Source organism: Schistocerca gregaria, unplaced genomic scaffold (genome assembly GCF_023897955.1).
Source record: "Schistocerca gregaria isolate iqSchGreg1 unplaced genomic scaffold, iqSchGreg1.2 ptg000317l, whole genome shotgun sequence".
In the NCBI taxonomy this organism is placed as follows: domain Eukaryota; kingdom Metazoa; phylum Arthropoda; class Insecta; order Orthoptera; family Acrididae; genus Schistocerca; species Schistocerca gregaria.
The window spans coordinates 4,697,193-4,720,281 of NW_026061795.1; positions in this window are offsets into that span (position 1 = coordinate 4,697,193).

Genomic DNA, 23,089 nt, shown 5'->3' on the forward strand with positions numbered 1-23,089 from the left:
ACATTCTCCCGTGCAACTCGGCTGCTAGTCCTCCTTTCATGCAGAATCTTAAGGTCCTAGCTCATGTCCAAGGCACCAAAGCCAGCTATAAAGTCAATAATCGATATCTAAAACTTGAATTGTACTACTTCTTCCTGGCTATTACATCAACTTAGAATCTTCATCTGTGTTCAACTACGGTGCTTTTAGTTTCTCCGCATACCGCAGCACGCGACATAGTTTTAAAGACGATAAGTACAACCGTTTCAGTGAAAAGAGCGGCCAATGTGACGAACTGGCTTTAAGTCGATTCGATAACAAATGACGAAAACGGACGGATTTCTCAGGTTTTTACTACATATGAACTCTTTTCACATTCTCCCGTGCAACTCGGCTGATAGTCCTCCTTCATGCAAAATCTTAATTTCCTAGCTCGTGTCCAAGGCACCAAAGAAGGGTAAAAGTCATTAACCGATACCTAAAACTTTGATTGTACTACTTCTTACTGGCTATTACATCAACTTAGAAGCTTCATCTGTGTTCTACTATGGTGCTTTTGTTGTGTCCGCATACCGCAGCACGCGACATAGTTTTGCAGACGATAAGTACAACCGTTTCAGAGATAAGAGCGGCCAATGTGACGATCTGGCTTTAAGTCGATTCGATAACAAATGACGAAAATGGACGGATTTCTCAGGTTTTTACTACATATGAACACTTTTCACATACTCCCGTGCAACGCGGCCGCTAGTCCTCGTTTCATGCAGAATCATAAGGTCCTAGCTCATGTCCAAGGCACCAAAGCCAGCTAAAAAGTCAATAATCAATACCTAAAACTTGAATTGTACTACTTCTTCCTGGCTATTACATCAACGTAGAAGCTACATCTGTGTCCTACTACGGTGCTTTTAGTTTCTCCGCATACCGCAGCACGCGACATAGTTTTGCAGACGATAAGTACAACCGTTTCAGAGAGAAGAGCGGCCATTGTGACGATCTGGCTTTAAGTCGATTCGATAACAAATGACGAAAACGGACAGATTTCTCAGGTTTTTACTACATATGAACACTTTTCACATTCTCCCGTGCAAAACGGCTGCTAGTCCTCCCTCATGCAAAATCTTATGTTCCTAGCTCGTGTCCAAGGCACCAAAGAAGGGTAAAAAGTCAATAACCGATACCTAAAACTTTAATTGTACTACTTCTTACTGGCTATTACATCAACTTAGAAGCTTCATCTGGGTTCTACTATGGTGCTTTTAGTGTGTCCGCATACCGCAGCACGCGACATAGCTTTGCAGACGATAAGTACAACTTTTTCAGAGAGAAGAGCGGCCAATGTGACGATCTGGCTTTAAGTCGATTCGATAACAAATGACGAAAACGGACGAATTTCTTAGGTTTTTACTACATATGAAAACTTTTCACATTCTCCCGTGCAACTCGGCTGCTAGTCCTCCTTTCATGCAGAATCTTAAGGTCCTAGCTCATGTCCAAGGCACCAAAGCCAGCTAAAAAGTCAATAATCGATACCTAAAACTTGAATTGGATTACTTCTTACTTCCTATTACATCAACTTAGATGCTTCATCTGTGTTCTACTGTGGTGCTTTTAGTGTCTCCACATACCGCAGCACGCGACATAGCTTTGCAGACACTAAGTACAACCGTTTCAGAGAGAAGAGCGGCCAATGTGACGATCTGGCTTTAAGTCGATTCGATAACAAATGACGAAAACGGACGAATTTCTTAGGTTTTTACTACATATGAAAACTTTTCACATTCTCCCGTGCAACTCGGCTGCTAGTCCTCCTTTCATGCAGAATCTTAAGGTCCTAGCTCATGTCCAAGGCACCAAAGCCAGCTAAAAAGTCAATAATCGATAACTAAAACTTGAATTGTACTACTTCTTACTGGCTATTACATCAACTTAGAAGCTTCATCTGTGTTCTACTATGGTGCTTTTAGTGCCTCCGCATACCGCAGCACGCGACATAGTTTTGCAGACGATAAGTACAACCGTTTCAGAGAGAAGAGCGGCCAATGTGACGATCTGGCTTTAAGTCGATTCGATAACAAATGACGAAAATGGACGGATTTCTCAGGTTTTTACTACATATGAACACTTTTCACATACTCCCGTAAAACGCGGCCGCTAGTCCTCGTTTCATGCAGAATCATAAGGTCCTAGCTCATGTCCAAGGCACCAAAGCCAGCTAAAAAGTCAATAATCAATACCTAAAACTTGAATTGTACTACTTCTTCCTGGCTATTACGTCAACGTAGAAGCTACATCTGTGTTCTACTACGGTGCTTTTAGTTTCTCCGCATACCGCAGCACGCGACATAGTTTTGCAGACGATAAGTACAACCGTTTCAGAGAGAAGAGCGGCCATTGTGACGATCTGGCTTTAAGTCGATTCGATAACAAATGACGAAAACGGATGGATTTCTCAGGTTTTTACTACATATTAACACTTTTCACATTCTCCCGTGCAACTCGGCTGCTAGTCCTCCCTCATGCAAAATCTTAAGTTCCTAGCTCGTGTCCAAGGCACCAAAGAAGGGTAAAAAGTCAATAACCGAAACCTAAAACTTTAATTGTACTACTTCATACTGGCTATTACATCAACTTAGAAGCTTCATCTGTTTTCTACTATGCTGCTTGTAGTGTCTCAGCATACCGCAGCATGCGACATAGCTTTGCAGACGATAAGTACAAGCGTTTCAGAGAGAAGAGCGGCCAATGTGACGATCTGGCTTTAAGTCGGTTCGAAAACAAATGAGGAAAACGGACGAATTTCTCAGGTTTTTACTACTTATAAACACTTTTCACATTCTCCCGTGCAACTCGGCTGATAGTCCTCCTTCATGCAAAATCTTAATTTCCTAGAACGTGTCCAATGCACCAAAGAAGGGTAAAAAGTCATTAACTGATACCTAAAACTTTAATTGTACTACTTCTTACTGGCTATTACATCAACTTAGAAGCTTCATCTGGGTTCTACTATGGTGCTTTTAGTGTGTCCGCATACCGCAGCACGCGACATAGCTTTGCAGACGATAAGTACAACTTTTTCAGAGAGAAGAGCGGCCAATGTGACGATCTGGCTTTAAGTCGATTCGATAACAAATGACGAAAATGGACGGATATCTCAGGTTTTTACTAAATATGAACACTTTTCACATTCTCCCGTGCAACTCGGCTGCTAGCCCTCCTTTCATGCAGAATATTAAGGTCCTAGCTCATGTCCAAGGCACCAAAGCCAGCTAAAAATTCAATATTCAATACCTAAAACTTGAATTGTACTACTTCTTACTGGCTATTACATCAACTTAGAAGCTTCATCTGTGTTCTACTATAGTGCTTTTAATGTCTCCGCATACCGCAGCACGCGACATAGCTTTGCAATCGATAAGTACAACCGTTTCAGTGAGAAGAGCGGCTCATTTGACGATCTGGCTTTAAGTCGATTCGATAACAAATGACGAAAACGGACGGATTTCTCGGGTTTTTACTACATATGAACACTTTTCACATTCTCCCATGCAAATCGGCTGCTAGTCCTCCTTTCATAGAGAATGTTATGGTCCTAACTTTTGTCCAAAGCACCAAAGCCAGCTAAAAAGTCAATAACCGACACCTAAAACTTGAATTGTACTACTTCTTCCTGGCTATTACGTCAACTTAGAAGCTTCATCTGTGTTCTGCTATGGTGCTTTTAGTGTCTCCGCATACCGCAGCACGCGACATAGCTTTGCAGACGATAAGTACAACAATTTCAGAGAGAAGAGCGGCCAATGTGACGATCTGGCTTTAAGTCGATTCGATAACAAATGACGAAAACGGACGAATTTCTTAGGTTTCTACTACATATGAAAACTTTTCACATTCTCCCGTGCAACTCGGCTGCTAGTCCTCCTTTCATGCAGAATCTTAAGGTCCTAGCTCATGTCCAAGGCACCAAAGCCAGCTATAAAGTCAATAATCGATATCTAAAACTTGAATTGTACTACTTCTTCCTGGCTATTACATCAACTTAGAATCTTCATCTGTGTTCTACTACGGTGCTTTTAGTTTCTCCGCATACCGCAGCACGCGACATAGTTTTAAAGACGATAAGTACAACCGTTTCAGTGAAAAGAGCGGCCAATGTGACGATCTGGCTTTAAGTCGATTCGATAACAAATGACGAAAACGGACGGATTTCTCAGGTTTTTACTACATATGAACTCTTTTCACATTCTCCCGTGCAACTCGGCTGATAGTCCTCCTTCATGCAAAATCTTAATTTCCTAGCTCGTGTCCAAGGCACCAAAGAAGGGTAAAAGTCATTAACCGATACCTAAAACTTTGATTGTACTACTTCTTACTGGCTATTACATCAACTTAGAAGCTTCATCTGTGTTCTACTATGGTGCTTTTGTTGTGTCCGCATACCGCAGCACGCGACATAGTTTTGCAGACGATAAGTACAACCGTTTCAGAGATAAGAGCGGCCAATGTGACGATCTGGCTTTAAGTCGATTCGATAACAAATGACGAAAATGGACGGATTTCTCAGGTTTTTACTACATATGAACACTTTTCACATACTCCCGTGCAACGCGGCCGCTAGTCCTCGTTTCATGCAGATTCATAAGGTCCTAGCTCATGTCCAAGGCACCAAAGCCAGCTAAAAAGTCAATAATCAATACCTAAAACTTGAATTGTACTACTTCTTCCTGGCTATTACATCAACGTAGAAGCTACATCTGTGTCCTACTACGGTGCTTTTAGTTTCTCCGCATACCGCAGCACGCGACATAGTTTTGCAGACGATAAGTACAACCGTTTCAGAGAGAAGAGCGGCCATTGTGACGATCTGGCTTTAAGTCGATTCGATAACAAATGACGAAAACGGACAGATTTCTCAGGTTTTTACTACATATGAACACTTTTCACATTCTCCCGTGCAAATCGGCTACTAGTCCTCCCTCATGCAAAATCTTATGTTCCTAGCTCGTGTCCAAGGCACCAAAGAAGGGTAAAAAGTCAATAACCGATACCTAAAACTTTAATTGTACTACTTCTTACTGGCTATTACATCAACTTAGAAGCTTCATCTGGGTTCTACTATGGTGCTTTTAGTGTGTCCGCATACCGCAGCACGCGACATAGCTTTGCAGACGATAAGTACAACTTTTTCAGAGAGAAGAGCGGCCAATGTGACGATCTGGCTTTAAGTCGATTCGATAACAAATGACGAAAATGGACGGATATCTCAGGTTTTTACTAAATATGAACACTTTTCACATTCTCCCGTGCAACTCGGCTGCTAGCCCTCCTTTCATGCAGAATATTAAGGTCCTAGCTCATGTCCAAGGAACCAAAGCCAGCTAAGAATTCAATATTCAATACCTAAAACTTGAATTGTACTACTTCTTACTGGCTATTACATCAACTTAGAAGCTTCATCTGTGTTCTACTATGGTGCTTTTAATGTCTCCGCATACCGCAGCACGCGACATAGCTTTGCAATCGATAAGTACAACCGTTTCAGAGAGAAGAGCGGCTCATTTGACGATCTGGCTTTAAGTCGATTCGATAACAAATGACGAAAACGGACGGATTTCTCGGGTTTTTACTACATATGAACACTTTTCACATTCTCCCATGCAAATCGGCTGCTAGTCCTCCTTTCATAGAGAATGTTATGGTCCTAACTTTTGTCCAAAGCACCAAAGCCAGCTAAAAAGTCAATAACCGACACCTAAAACTTGAATTGTACTACTTCTTCCTGGCTATTACGTCAACTCAGAAGCTTCATCTGTCTTCTGCTATGGTGCTTTTAGTGTCTCCGCATACCGCAGCACGCGACATAGCTTTGCAGACGATAAGTACAACAATTTCAGAGAGAAGAGCGGCCAATGTGACGATCTGGCTTTAAGTCGATTCGATAACAAATGACGAAAACGGACGAATTTCTTAGGTTTCTACTACATATGAAAACTTTTCACATTCTCCCGTGCAACTCGGCTGCTAGTCCTCCTTTCATGCAGAATCTTAAGGTCCTAGCTCATGTCCAAGGCACCAAAGCCAGCTATAAAGTCAATAATCGATATCTAAAACTTGAATTGTACTACTTCTTCCTGGCTATTACATCAACTTAGAAGCTTCATCTGTGTTCTACTACGGTGCTTTTAGTTTCTCCGCATACCGCAGCACGCGACATAGTTTTAAAGACGATAAGTACAACCGTTTCAGTGAAAAGAGCGGCCAATGTGACGATCTGGCTTTAAGTCGATTCGATAACAAATGACGAAAACGGACGGATTTCTCAGGTTTTTACTACATATGAACTCTTTTCACATTCTCCCGTGCAACTCGGCTGATAGTCCTCCTTCATGCAAAATCTTAATTTCCTAGCTCGTGTCCAAGGCACCAAAGAAGGGTAAAAGTCATTAACCGATACCTAAAACTTTGATTGTACTACTTCTTACTGGCTATTACATCAACTTAGAAGCTTCATCTGTGTTCTACTATGGTGCTTTTGTTGTGTCCGCATACCGCAGCACGCGACATAGTTTTGCAGACGATAAGTACAACCGTTTCAGAGATAAGAGCGGCCAATGTGACGATCTGGCTTTAAGTCGATTCGATAACAAATGACGAAAATGGACGGATTTCTCAGGTTTTTACTACATATGAACACTTTTCACATACTCCCGTGCAACGCGGCCGCTAGTCCTCGTTTCATGCAGAATCATAAGGTCCTAGCTCATGTCCAAGGCACCAAAGCCAGCTAAAAAGTCAATAATCAATACCTAAAACTTGAATTGTACTACTTCTTCCTGGCTATTACATCAACGTAGAAGCTACATCTGTGTCCTACTACGGTGCTTTTAGTTTCTCCGCATACCGCAGCACGCGACATAGTTTTGCAGACGATAAGTACAACCGTTTCAGAGAGAAGAGCGGCCATTGTGACGATCTGGCTTTAAGTCGATTCGATAACAAATGACGAAAACGGACAGATTTCTCAGGTTTTTACTACATATGAACACTTTTCACATTCTCCCGTGCAACTCGGCTGCTAGTCCTCCCTCATGCAAAATCTTATGTTCCTAGCTCGTGTCCAAGGCACCAAAGAAGGGTAAAAAGTCAATAACCGATACCTAAAACTTTAATTGTACTACTTCTTACTGGCTATTACATCAAATTAGAAGCTTCATCTGTGTTCTACTATGCTGCTTGTAGTGTCTCAGCATACCGCAGCATGCGACATAGCTTTGCAGACGATAAGTACAAGCGTTTCAGAGAGAAGAGCGGCCAATGTGACGATCTGGCTTTAAGTCGATTCGAAAACAAATGACGAAAACGGACGAATTTCTCAGGTTTTTACTACTTATTAACACTTTTCACATTCTCCCGTGCAACTCGGCTGCTAGTCCTCCTATCATGCAGAATCTTAAGGTCCTACCTCATGTCCAAGGCACCAAAGCTAGCTAAAAAGTCAATAATCGATAACTAAAACTTGAATTGTATTACTTCTTACTGGCTATTACTTTAACTTAGAAGCTTCATCTGTGTTCTACTATGGTGCTTTTAGTGCCTCCGCATACCGCAGCACGCGACATAGCTTTGCAGACGGAAAGTACAACCGTTTCAGAGAGAAGAGCGGCCAATGTGACGATCTGGCTTTAAGTCGATTCGATAACAAATGACGAAAACGGACGGATGTCTCAGGTTTTTACTACATATGAACACTTTTCACATTCTCCCGTGCAACTCGGCTGATAGTCCTCCTTCATGCAAAATCTTAATTTCCTAGAACGTGTCCAATGCACCAAAGAAGGGTAAAAAGTCATTAACTGATACCTAAAACTTTAATTGTACTACTTCTTACTGGCTATTACATCAACTTAGAAGCTTCATCTGGGTTCTACTATGGTGTTTTTAGTGTGTCCGCATACCGCAGCACGCGACATAGCTTTGCAGACGATAAGCACAACTTTTTCAGAGAGAAGAGCGGCCATTGTGACGATCTGGCTTTAAGTCGATTCGATAACAAATGACGAAAATGGACGGATATCTCAGGTTTTTACTAAATATGAACACTTTTCACATTCTCCCGTGCAACTCGGCTGCTAGCCCTCCTTTCATGCAGAATATTAAGGTCCCAGCTCATGTCCAAGGCACCAAAGCCAGCTAAAAATTCAATATTCAATACCTAAAACTTGAATTGTACTACTTCTTACTGGCTATTACATCAACTTAGAAGCTTGATCTGTGTTCTACTATGGTGCTTTTAGTGTCTCCACATACCGCAGCACGCGACATAGCTTTGCAATCGATAAGTACAACCGTTTCAGAGAGAAGAGCGGCTAATTTGACGATCTGGCTTTAAGTCGATTCGATAACAAATGACGAAAACGGACGGATTTCTCGGGTTTTTACTACATATGAACACTTTTCACATTCTCCCATGCAAATCGGCTGCTAGTCCTCCTTTCATAGAGAATGTTATGGTCCTAACTTTTGTCCAAAGCACCAAAGCCAGCTAAAAAGTCAATAACCGACACCTAAAATTTGAATTGTACTACTTCTTCCTGGCTATTACGTCAACTTAGAAGCTTCATCTGTGTTCTACTATGGTGCTTTTAGTGTCTCCGCATACCGCAGCACGCGACATAGCTTTGCAGACAATAAGTACAACCGTTTCAGAGAGAAGAGCGGCCAATGTGACGATCTGGCTTTAAGTCGATTCGATAACAAATGACGAAAACGGACGAATTTCTCAGGTTTTTACTACTTATAAACACTTTTCACATTCTCCCGTGCAACTCGGCTGATAGTCCTCCTTCATGCAAAATCTTAATTTCCTAGAACGTGTCCAATGCACCAAAGAAGGGTAAAAAGTCATTAACTGATACCTAAAACTTTAATTGTACTACTTCTTACTGGCTATTACATCAACTTAGAAGCTTCATCTGGGTTCTACTATGGTGCTTTTAGTGTGTCCGCATACCGCAGCACGCGACATAGCTTTGCAGACGATAAGTACAACTTTTTCAGAGAGAAGAGCGGCCAATGTGACGATCTGGCTTTAAGTCGATTCGATAACAAATGACGAAAATGGACGGATATCTCAGGTTTTTACTAAATATGAACACTTTTCACATTCTCCCGTGCAACTCGGCTGCTAGCCCTCCTTTCATGCAGAATATTAAGGTCCTAGCTCATGTCCAAGGCACCAAAGCCAGCTAAAAATTCAATATTCAATACCTAAAACTTGAATTGTACTACTTCTTACTGGCTATTACATCAACTTAGAAGCTTCATCTGTGTTCTACTATGGTGCTTTTAATGTCTCCGCATACCGCAGCACGCGACATAGCTTTGCAATCGATAAGTACAACCGTTTCAGTGAGAAGAGCGGCTCATTTGACGATCTGGCTTTAAGTCGATTCGATAACAAATGACGAAAACGGACGGATTTCTCGGGTTTTTACTACATATGAACACTTTTCACATTCTCCCATGCAAATCGGCTGCTAGTCCTCCTTTCATAGAGAATGTTATGGTCCTAACTTTTGTCCAAAGCACCAAAGCCAGCTAAAAAGTCAATAACCGACACCTAAAACTTGAATTGTACTACTTCTTCCTGGCTATTACGTCAACTTAGAAGCTTCATCTGTGTTCTGCTATGGTGCTTTTAGTGTCTCCGCATACCGCAGCACGCGACATAGCTTTGCAGACGATAAGTACAACAATTTCAGAGAGAAGAGCGGCCAATGTGACGATCTGGCTTTAAGTCGATTCGATAACAAATGACGAAAACGGACGAATTTCTTAGGTTTCTACTACATATGAAAACTTTTCACATTCTCCCGTGCAACTCGGCTGCTAGTCCTCCTTTCATGCAGAATCTTAAGGTCCTAGCTCATGTCCAAGGCACCAAAGCCAGCTATAAAGTCAATAATCGATATCTAAAACTTGAATTGTACTACTTCTTCCTGGCTATTACATCAACTTAGAATCTTCATCTGTGTTCTACTACGGTGCTTTTAGTTTCTCCGCATACCGCAGCACGCGACATAGTTTTAAAGACGATAAGTACAACCGTTTCAGTGAAAAGAGCGGCCAATGTGACGATCTGGCTTTAAGTCGATTCGATAACAAATGACGAAAACGGACGGATTTCTCAGGTTTTTACTACATATGAACTCTTTTCACATTCTCCCGTGCAACTCGGCTGATAGTCCTCCTTCATGCAAAATCTTAATTTCCTAGCTCGTGTCCAAGGCACCAAAGAAGGGTAAAAGTCATTAACCGATACCTAAAACTTTGATTGTACTACTTCTTACTGGCTATTACATCAACTTAGAAGCTTCATCTGTGTTCTACTATGGTGCTTTTGTTGTGTCCGCATACCGCAGCACGCGACATAGTTTTGCAGACGATAAGTACAACCGTTTCAGAGATAAGAGCGGCCAATGTGACGATCTGGCTTTAAGTCGATTCGATAACAAATGACGAAAATGGACGGATTTCTCAGGTTTTTACTACATATGAACACTTTTCACATACTCCCGTGCAACGCGGCCGCTAGTCCTCGTTTCATGCAGATTCATAAGGTCCTAGCTCATGTCCAAGGCACCAAAGCCAGCTAAAAAGTCAATAATCAATACCTAAAACTTGAATTGTACTACTTCTTCCTGGCTATTACATCAACGTAGAAGCTACATCTGTGTCCTACTACGGTGCTTTTAGTTTCTCCGCATACCGCAGCACGCGACATAGTTTTGCAGACGATAAGTACAACCGTTTCAGAGAGAAGAGCGGCCATTGTGACGATCTGGCTTTAAGTCGATTCGATAACAAATGACGAAAACGGACAGATTTCTCAGGTTTTTACTACATATGAACACTTTTCACATTCTCCCGTGCAAATCGGCTACTAGTCCTCCCTCATGCAAAATCTTATGTTCCTAGCTCGTGTCCAAGGCACCAAAGAAGGGTAAAAAGTCAATAACCGATACCTAAAACTTTAATTGTACTACTTCTTACTGGCTATTACATCAACTTAGAAGCTTCATCTGGGTTCTACTATGGTGCTTTTAGTGTGTCCGCATACCGCAGCACGCGACATAGCTTTGCAGACGATAAGTACAACTTTTTCAGAGAGAAGAGCGGCCAATGTGACGATCTGGCTTTAAGTCGATTCGATAACAAATGACGAAAATGGACGGATATCTCAGGTTTTTACTAAATATGAACACTTTTCACATTCTCCCGTGCAACTCGGCTGCTAGCCCTCCTTTCATGCAGAATATTAAGGTCCTAGCTCATGTCCAAGGAACCAAAGCCAGCTAAGAATTCAATATTCAATACCTAAAACTTGAATTGTACTACTTCTTACTGGCTATTACATCAACTTAGAAGCTTCATCTGTGTTCTACTATGGTGCTTTTAATGTCTCCGCATACCGCAGCACGCGACATAGCTTTGCAATCGATAAGTACAACCGTTTCAGAGAGAAGAGCGGCTCATTTGACGATCTGGCTTTAAGTCGATTCGATAACAAATGACGAAAACGGACGGATTTCTCGGGTTTTTACTACATATGAACACTTTTCACATTCTCCCATGCAAATCGGCTGCTAGTCCTCCTTTCATAGAGAATGTTATGGTCCTAACTTTTGTCCAAAGCACCAAAGCCAGCTAAAAAGTCAATAACCGACACCTAAAACTTGAATTGTACTACTTCTTCCTGGCTATTACGTCAACTCAGAAGCTTCATCTGTCTTCTGCTATGGTGCTTTTAGTGTCTCCGCATACCGCAGCACGCGACATAGCTTTGCAGACGATAAGTACAACAATTTCAGAGAGAAGAGCGGCCAATGTGACGATCTGGCTTTAAGTCGATTCGATAACAAATGACGAAAACGGACGAATTTCTTAGGTTTCTACTACATATGAAAACTTTTCACATTCTCCCGTGCAACTCGGCTGCTAGTCCTCCTTTCATGCAGAATCTTAAGGTCCTAGCTCATGTCCAAGGCACCAAAGCCAGCTATAAAGTCAATAATCGATATCTAAAACTTGAATTGTACTACTTCTTCCTGGCTATTACATCAACTTAGAAGCTTCATCTGTGTTCTACTACGGTGCTTTTAGTTTCTCCGCATACCGCAGCACGCGACATAGTTTTAAAGACGATAAGTACAACCGTTTCAGTGAAAAGAGCGGCCAATGTGACGATCTGGCTTTAAGTCGATTCGATAACAAATGACGAAAACGGACGGATTTCTCCGGTTTTTACTACATATGAACTCTTTTCACATTCTCCCGTGCAACTCGGCTGATAGTCCTCCTTCATGCAAAATCTTAATTTCCTAGCTCGTGTCCAAGGCACCAAAGAAGGGTAAAAGTCATTAACCGATACCTAAAACTTTGATTGTACTACTTCTTACTGGCTATTACATCAACTTAGAAGCTTCATCTGTGTTCTACTATGGTGCTTTTGTTGTGTCCGCATACCGCAGCACGCGACATAGTTTTGCAGACGATAAGTACAACCGTTTCAGAGATAAGAGCGGCCAATGTGACGATCTGGCTTTAAGTCGATTCGATAACAAATGACGAAAATGGACGGATTTCTCAGGTTTTTACTACATATGAACACTTTTCACATACTCCCGTGCAACGCGGCCGCTAGTCCTCGTTTCATGCAGAATCATAAGGTCCTAGCTCATGTCCAAGGCACCAAAGCCAGCTAAAAAGTCAATAATCAATACCTAAAACTTGAATTGTACTACTTCTTCCTGGCTATTACATCAACGTAGAAGCTACATCTGTGTCCTACTACGGTGCTTTTAGTTTCTCCGCATACCGCAGCACGCGACATAGTTTTGCAGACGATAAGTACAACCGTTTCAGAGAGAAGAGCGGCCATTGTGACGATCTGGCTTTAAGTCGATTCGATAACAAATGACGAAAACGGACAGATTTCTCAGGTTTTTACTACATATGAACACTTTTCACATTCTCCCGTGCAACTCGGCTGCTAGTCCTCCCTCATGCAAAATCTTATGTTCCTAGCTCGTGTCCAAGGCACCAAAGAAGGGTAAAAAGTCAATAACCGATACCTAAAACTTTAATTGTACTACTTCTTACTGGCTATTACATCAAATTAGAAGCTTCATCTGTGTTCTACTATGCTGCTTGTAGTGTCTCAGCATACCGCAGCATGCGACATAGCTTTGCAGACGATAAGTACAAGCGTTTCAGAGAGAAGAGCGGCCAATGTGACGATCTGGCTTTAAGTCGATTCGAAAACAAATGACGAAAACGGACGAATTTCTCAGGTTTTTACTACTTATTAACACTTTTCACATTCTCCCGTGCAACTCGGCTGCTAGTCCTCCTTTCATGCAGAATCTTAAGGTCCTACCTCATGTCCAAGGCACCAAAGCTAGCTAAAAAGTCAATAATCGATAACTAAAACTTGAATTGTATTACTTCTTACTGGCTATTACTTTAACTTAGAAGCTTCATCTGTGTTCTACTATGGTGCTTTTAGTGCCTCCGCATACCGCAGCACGCGACATAGCTTTGCAGACGGAAAGTACAACCGTTTCAGAGAGAAGAGCGGCCAATGTGACGATCTGGCTTTAAGTCGATTCGATAACAAATGACGAAAACGGACGGATGTCTCAGGTTTTTACTACATATGAACACTTTTCACATTCTCCCGTGCAACTCGGCTGCTAGCCCTCCTTTCATGCAGAATATTAAGGTCCTAGCTCATGTCCAAGGAACCAAAGCCAGCTAAGAATTCAATATTCAATACCTAAAACTTGAATTGTACTACTTCTTACTGGCTATTACATCAACTTAGAAGCTTGATCTGTGTTCTACTATGGTGCTTTTAGTGTCTCCACATACCGCAGCACGCGACATAGCTTTGCAATCGATAAGTACAACCGTTTCAGAGAGAAGAGCGGCTAATTTGACGATCTGGCTTTAAGTCGATTCGATAACAAATGACGAAAACGGACGGATTTCTCGGGTTTTTACTACATATGAACACTTTTCACATTCTCCCATGCAAATCGGCTGCTAGTCCTCCTTTCATAGAGAATGTTATGGTCCTAACTTTTGTCCAAAGCACCAAAGCCAGCTAAAAAGTCAATAACCGACACCTAAAATTTGAATTGTACTACTTCTTCCTGGCTATTACGTCAACTTAGAAGCTTCATCTGTGTTCTACTATGGTGCTTTTAGTGTCTCCGCATACCGCAGCACGCGACATAGCTTTGCAGACAATAAGTACAACCGTTTCAGAGAGAAGAGCGGCCAATGTGACGATCTGGCTTTAAGTCGATTCGATAACAAATGACGAAAACGGACGAATTTCTTAGGTTTCTACTACATATGAAAACTTTTCACATTCTCCCGTGCAACTCGGCTGCTAGTCCTCCTTTCATGCAGAATCTTAAGGTCCTAGCTCATGTCCAAGGCACCAAAGCCAGCTAAAAAGTCAATAATCGATACCTAAATCTCTAATTGGTCTACTTCTTACTGGCTATTACATCAACTTAGAAGCTTCATCTGTGTTCTACTATGGTGCTTTTCTGTTTCCGCCTACGGCAACACGCGACATAGCTTTGCAGACGATAAGTACAACCGTTTTTGAGAGCAGAGCGGCCAATGTGACGATCTGGCTTTAAGTCGATTCGATAACAAATGACGAAAACGGACGGATTTCTCAGGTTTTTACTACATATGAACACTTTTCACATTCTCGCGTGCAACTCGGGTGCTAGTCCTCCTTTCATGCAGAATCTTAAGGTCCTAGCTCATGTCCAACGCACCAAAGCCAGCTAAAAAGTCAATAATCGATACCTAAAACTTGAATTCTACTACTTCTTACTGGCTATTACATCATCTTAGAAGCTTCATCTGTGTTCTACTATGGTGCTTTTAGTGTCTCCGAATACCGCAGTACGCGACATAGCTTTACAGACGATAAGTACAACCGTTTCAGAGAGAAGAGCGGCCAATTTGACGATCTGGCTTTAAGTAGATTCGATAATAAATGACGAAAACGGACGGATTTCTCAGGTTTTTACTACATATGAACACTTTTCACATTCTCCCGTGCAACTCGGCTGCTAGTCCTCCTTTCATGCAGAATCTTAAGGTCCCAGCTCTTGTCCAAGGCACAAAAGCCAGCTAAAAGGTCAATATTCAATACCTAATACTTGTATTGTACCACTTCTTACTGGCTATTACATCAACTTAGAAGCTTGATCTGTGTTCTACTATAGTGCTTTTAGTGTCTCAGCATACCGCAGCACGCGACATAGCTTTGCAGACGATAAGTACAACCGTTTCAGAGAGAAATGCGGCCAATGTGTCGATCTGGCTTTAAGTCGATTCGATAACAAATGACGAAAACAGACGGATTTCTCAGGTTTTTACTACATATGAACACTTTTCACATACTCCCGTGCAACTGAGCTGCTAGTCCTCCTTTCACGCAGAATCATAAGGTCCTAGCTCATGTCCAAGGCACCAAAGCCAGCTAAAAAGTCAATAATCGATACCTAAAACGCGAATTTTACTACTTCTTACTGGCTATTACATCAACTTAGAAGCTTCATCTGTGTTCTACTATGGTGCTTTTAATGTCTCCGCATACCGCAGCACGCGACATAGCTTTGCAATCGATAAGTACAACCGTTTCAGAGAGAAGAGCGGCTCATTTGACGATCTGGCTTTAAGTCGATTCGATAACAAATGACGAAAACGGACGGATTTCTCGGGTTTTTACTACATATGAACACTTTTCACATTCTCCCATGCAAATCGGCTGCTAGTCCTCCTTTCATAGAGAATGTTATGGTCCTAACTTTTGTCCAAAGCACCAAAGCCAGCTAAAAAGTCAATAACCGACACCTAAAACTTGAATTGTACTACTTCTTCCTGGCTATTACGTCAACTTAGAAGCTTCATCTGTGTTCTGCTATGGTGCTTTTAGTGTGTCCGCATACCGCAGCACGCGACATAGCTTTGCAGACGATAAGTACAACAATTTCAGAGAGAAGAGCGTCCAATGTGACGATCTGGCTTTAAGTCGATTCGATAACAAATGACGAAAACGGACGAATTTCTTAGGTTTCTACTACATATGAAAACTTTTCACATTCTCCCGTGCAACTCGGCTGCTAGTCCTCCTTTCATGCAGAATCTTAAGGTCCTAGCTCATGTCCAAGGCACCAAAGCCAGCTATAAAGTCAATAATCGATATCTAAAACTTGAATTGTACTACTTCTTCCTGGCTATTACATCAACTTAGAAGCTTCATCTGTGTTCTACTACGGTGCTTTTAGTTATCCGCATACCGCAGCACGCGACATAGTTTTAAAGACGATAAGTACAACCGTTTCAGTGAAAAGAGCGGCCAATGTGACGATCTGGCTTTAAGTCGATTCGATAACAAATGACGAAAACGGACGGATTTCTCAGGTTTTTACTACATATGAACTCTTTTCACATTCTCCCGTGCAACTCGGCTGATAGTCCTCCTTCATGCAAAATCTTAATTTCCTAGCTCGTGTCCAAGGCACCAAAGAAGGGTAAAAGTCATTAACCGATACCTAAAACTTTGATTGTACTACTTCTTACTGGCTATTACATCAACTTAGAAGCTTCATCTGTGTTCTACTATGGTGCTTTTGTTGTGTCCGCATACCGCAGCACGCGACATAGTTTTGCAGACGATAAGTACAACCGTTTCAGAGATAAGAGCGGCCAATGTGACGATTTGGCTTTAAGTAGATTCGATAATAAATGACGAAAACGGACGGATTTCTCAGGTTTTTACTACATATGAACACTTTTCACATTCTCCCGTGCAACTCGGCTGCTAGTCCTCCTTTCATGCAGAATCTTAAGGTCCCAGCTCATGTCCAAGGCACAAAAGCCAGCTAAAAGGTCAATATTCAATACCTAATACTTGTATTGTACCACTTCTTACTGGCTATTACATCAACTTAGAAGCTTGATCTGTGTTCTACTATAGTGCTTTTAGTGTCTCAGCATACCGCAGCACGCGACATAGCTTTGCAGACGATAAGTACAACCGTTTCAGAGAGAAATGCGGCCAATGTGTCGATCTGGCTTTAAGTCGATTCGATAACAAATGACGAAAACGGACGGATTTCTCGGGTTTTTACTACATATGAACACTTTTCACATTCTCCCATGCAAATCGGCTGCTAGTCCTCCTTTCATAGAGAATGTTATGGTCCTAACTTTTGTCCAAAGCACCAAAGCCAGCTAAAAAGTCAATAACCGACACCTAAAACTTGAATTGTACTACTTCTTCCTGGCTATTACGTCAACTTAGAAGCTTCATCTGTGTTCTGCTATGGTGCTTTTAGTGTCTCCGCATACCGCAGCACGCGACATAGCTTTGCAGACGATAAGTACAACAATTTCAGAGAGAAGAGCGGCCAATGTGACGATCTGGCTTTAAGTCGATTCGATAACAAATGACGAAAACGGACGAATTTCTTAGGTTTCTACTACATATGAAAACTTTTCACATTCTCCCGTGCAACTCGGCTGCTAGTCCTCCTTTCATGCAGAATCTTAAGGTCCTAGCTCATGTCCAAGGCACCAAAGCCAGCTATAAAGTCAATAATCGATATCTAAAACTTGAATTGTACTACTTCTTCCTGGCTATTACATCAACTTAGAAGCTTCATCTGTGTTCTACTACGGTGCTTTTAGTTATCCGCATACCGCAGCACGCGACATAGTTTTAAAGACGATAAGTACAACCGTTTCAGTGAAAAGAGCGGCCAATGTGACGATCTGGCTTTAAGTCGATTCGATAACAAATGACGAAAACGGACGGATTTCTCAGGTTTTTACTACATATGAACTCTTTTCACATTCTCCCGTGCAACTCGGCTGATAGTCCTCCTTCATGCAAAATCTTAATTTCCTAGCTCGTGTCCAAGGCACCAAAGAAGGGTAAAAGTCATTAACCGATACCTAAAACTTTGATTGTACTACTTCTTACTGGCTATTACATCAACTTAGAAGCTTCATCTGTGTTCTACTATGGTGCTTTTGTTGTGTCCGCATACCGCAGCACGCGACATAGTTTTGCAGACGATAAGTACAACCGTTTCAGAGATAAGAGCGGCCAATGTGACGATTTGGCTTTAAGTAGATTCGATAATAAATGACGAAAACGGACGGATTTCTCAGGTTTTTACTACATATGAACACTTTTCACATTCTCCCGTGCAACTCGGCTGCTAGTCCTCCTTTCATGCAGAATCTTAAGGTCCCAGCTCATGTCCAAGGCACAAAAGCCAGCTAAAAGGTCAATATTCAATACCTAATACTTGTATTGTACCACTTCTTACTGGCTATTACATCAACTTAGAAGCTTGATCTGTGTTCTACTATAGTGCTTTTAGTGTCTCAGCATACCGCAGCACGCGACATAGCTTTGCAGACGATAAGTACAACCGTTTCAGAGAGAAATGCGGCCAATGTGTCGATCTGGCTTTAAGTCGATTCGATAACAAATGACGAAAACGGACGGATTTCTCGGGTTTTTACTACATATGAACACTTTTCACATTCTCCCATGCAAATCGGCTGCTAGTCCTCCTTTCATAGAGAATGTTATGGTCCTAACTTTTGTCCAAAGCACCAAAGCCAGCTAAAAAGTCAATAACCGACACCTAAAACTTGAATTGTACTACTTCTTCCTGGCTATTACGTCAACTTAGAAGCTTCATCTGTGTTCTGCTATGGTGCTTTTAGTGTCTCCGCATACCGCAGCACGCGACATAGCTTTGCAGACGATAAGTACAACAATTTCAGAGAGAAGAGCGGCCAATGTGACGATCTGGCTTTAAGTCGATTCGATAACAAATGACGAAAACGGACGAATTTCTTAGGTTTCTACTACATATGAAAACTTTTCACATTCTCCCGTGCAACTCGGCTGCTAGTCCTCCTTTCATGCAGAATCTTAAGGTCCTAGCTCATGTCCAAGGCACCAAAGCCAGCTATAAAGTCAATGATCGATATCTAAAACTTGAATTGTACTACTTCTTCCTGGCTATTACATCAACTTAGAAGCTTCATCTGTGTTCTACTACGGTGCTTTTAGTTATCCGCATACCGCAGCACGCGACATAGTTTTAAAGACGATAAGTACAACCGTTTCAGTGAAAAGAGCGGCCAATGTGACGATCTGGCTTTAAGTCGATTCGATAACAAATGACGAAAACGGACGGATTTCTCAGGTTTTTACTACATATGAACTCTTTTCACATTCTCCCGTGCAACTCGGCTGATAGTCCTCCTTCATGCAAAATCTTAATTTCCTAGCTCGTGTCCAAGGCACCAAAGAAGGGTAAAAGTCATTAACCGATACCTAAAACTTTGATTGTACTACTTCTTACTGGCTATTACATCAACTTAGAAGCTTCATCTGTGTTCTACTATGGTGCTTTTGTTGTGTCCGCATACCGCAGCACGCGACATAGTTTTGCAGACGATAAGTACAACCGTTTCAGAGATAAGAGCGGCCAATGTGACGATCTGGCTTTAAGTCGATTCGATAACAAATGACGAAAATGGACGGATTTCTCAGGTTTTTACTACATATGAACACTTTTCACATACTCCCGTGCAACGCGGCCGCTAGTCCTCGTTTCATGCAGAATCATAAGGTCCTAGCTCATGTCCAAGGCACCAAAGCCAGCTAAAAAGTCAATAATCAATACCTAAAACTTGAATTGTACTACTTCTTCCTGGCTATTACATCAACGTAGAAGCTACATCTGTGTCCTACTACGGTGCTTTTAGTTTCTCCGCATACCGCAGCACGCGACATAGTTTTGCAGACGATAAGTACAACCGTTTCAGAGAGAAGAGCGGCCATTGTGACGATCTGGCTTTAAGTCGATTCGATAACAAATGACGAAAACGGACAGATTTCTCAGGTTTTTACTACATATGAACACTTTTCACATTCTCCCGTGCAACTCGGCTGCTAGTCCTCCCTCATGCAAAATCTTATGTTCCTAGCTCGTGTCCAAGGCACCAAAGAAGGGTAAAAAGTCAATAACCGATACCTAAAACTTTAATTGTACTACTTCTTACTGGCTATTACATCAAATTAGAAGCTTCATCTGTGTTCTACTATGCTGCTTGTAGTGTCTCAGCATACCGCAGCATGCGACATAGCTTTGCAGACGATAAGTACAAGCGTTTCAGAGAGAAGAGCGGCCAATGTGACGATCTGGCTTTAAGTCGATTCGAAAACAAATGACGAAAACGGACGAATTTCTCAGGTTTTTACTACTTATTAACACTTTTCACATTCTCCCGTGCAACTCGGCTGCTAGTCCTCCTTTCATGCAGAATCTTAAGGTCCTACCTCATGTCCAAGGCACCAAAGCTAGCTAAAAAGTCAATAATCGATAACTAAAACTTGAATTGTATTACTTCTTACTGGCTATTACTTTAACTTAGAAGCTTCATCTGTGTTCTACTATGGTGCTTTTAGTGCCTCCGCATACCGCAGCACGCGACATAGCTTTGCAGACGGAAAGTACAACCGTTTCAGAGAGAAGAGCGGCCAATGTGACGATCTGGCTTTAAGTCGATTCGATAACAAATGACGAAAACGGACGGATGTCTCAGGTTTTTACTACATATGAACACTTTTCACATTCTCCCGTGCAACTCGGCTGATAGTCCTCCTTCATGCAAAATCTTAATTTCCTAGAACGTGTCCAATGCACCAAAGAAGGGTAAAAAGTCATTAACTGATACCTAAAACTTTAATTGTACTACTTCTTACTGGCTATTACATCAACTTAGAAGCTTCATCTGGGTTCTACTATGGTGCTTTTAGTGTGTCCGCATACCGCAGCACGCGACATAGCTTTGCAGACGATAAGTACAACTTTTTCAGAGAGAAGAGCGGCCAATGTGACGATCTGGCTTTAAGTCGATTCGATAACAAATGACGAAAATGGACGGATATCTCAGGTTTTTACTAAATATGAACACTTTTCACATTCTCCCGTGCAACTCGGCTGCTAGTCCTCCTTTCATGCAGAATCTTAAGGTCCTACCTCATGTCCAAGGCACCAAAGCTAGCTAAAAAGTCAATAATCGATAACTAAAACTTGAATTGTATTACTTCTTACTGGCTATTACTTTAACTTAGAAGCTTCATCTGTGTTCTACTATGGTGCTTTTAGTGCCTCCGCATACCGCAGCACGCGACATAGCTTTGCAGACGGAAAGTACAACCGTTTCAGAGAGAAGAGCGGCCAATGTGACGATCTGGCTTTAAGTAGATTCGATAATAAATGACGAAAACGGACGGATTTCTCAGGTTTTTACTACATATGAACACTTTTCACATTCTCGCGTGCAACTCGGGTGCTAGTCCTCCTTTCATGCAGAATCTTACGGTCCTAGCTCATGTCCAACGCACCAAAGCCAGCTAAAAAGTCAATAATCGATACCTAAAACTTGAATTCTACTACTTCTTACTGGCTATTACATCATCTTAGAAGCTTCATCTGCGTTCTACTATGGTGCTTTTAGTGTCTCCGAATACCGCAGTACGCGACATAGCTTTGCAGACGATAAGTACAACCGTTTCAGAGAGAAGAGCGGCCAATTGTGACGATCTGGCTTTAAGTAGATTCGATAATAAATGACGAAAACGGACGGATTTCTCAGGTTTTTACTACATATGAACACTTTTCACATTCTCCCGTGCAACTCGGCTGCTAGTCCTCCTTTCATGCAGAATCTTAAGTCCCAGCTCATGTCCAAGGCACAAAAGCCAGCTAAAAGGTCAATATTCAATACCTAATACTTGTATTGTACCACTTCTTACTGGCTATTACATCAACTTAGAAGCTTGATCTGTGTTCTACTATAGTGCTTTTAGTGCCTCAGCATACCGCAGCACGCGACATAGCTTTGCAGACGATAAGTACAACCGTTTCAGAGAGAAATGCGGCCAATGTGTCGATCTGGCTTTAAGTCGATTCGATAACAAATGACGAAAACAGACGGATTTCTGAGGTTTTTACTACATATGAACACTTTTCACATACTCCCGTGCAACTGGGCTGCTAGTCCTCCTTTCACGCAGAATCATAAGGTCCTAGCTCATGTCCAAGGCACCAAAGCCAGCTAAAAAGTCAATAATCGATACCTAAAACGCGAATTTTACTACTTCTTACTGGATATTGCATCAACTTAGAAGCTTCATCTGTGTTCTACTGTGGTGATTTTAGTGTCTCCGCATACCGCAGCACGTGACATAGCTTTGCAGACGATAAGTACAACCGTTTCAGAGAGAAGAGCGGCCAATGTGACGATCTGGCTTTAAGTCGATTCGATAACAAATGACGAAAACGGACGGATTTCTCAGGTTTTTACTACATATGAACACTTTTCACATTCTCCCGTGCAACTCGGCTGCTAGTCCTCCTTCATGCAAAATCTTAAGTTCCTAGCTCGTGTCCAAGGCACCAAAGAAGGGTAAAAAGTCAATAACCGATACCTAAAACTTGAATTGGACTTCTTCTTACTGGCTATTACATCAACTTAGAAGCTTCATCTGTGTTCTACTATGGTGCTTTTAGTGTCTCCGCATACCGCAGCACGCGACATAGCTTTGCAGACCATAAGTACAACCGTTTCAGAGAGAAGAGCGGCCAATGTGACGATCTGGCTTTAAGTCGATTCGATAACAAATGACGAAAACGGACGGATGTCTCAGGTTTTTACTGCATATGAACACTTTTCACATTCTCCCGTGCAACTCGGCTGCTAGTCCTACTTTCATGCAGAATCTTAAGGTCCTAGCTCATGTCCAAGGCACCAAAGCTAGCTAAAAAGTCAATAATCGATACCTAAAACTTGAATTGTACTACTTCTTACTGTCTATTACATCAACTTAGAAGCTTCATCTGTGTTCTACTATGGTGCTTTTAGTGTCTCCGCATACCGCAGCACGCGACATAGCTTTGCAATCGATAAGTACAAC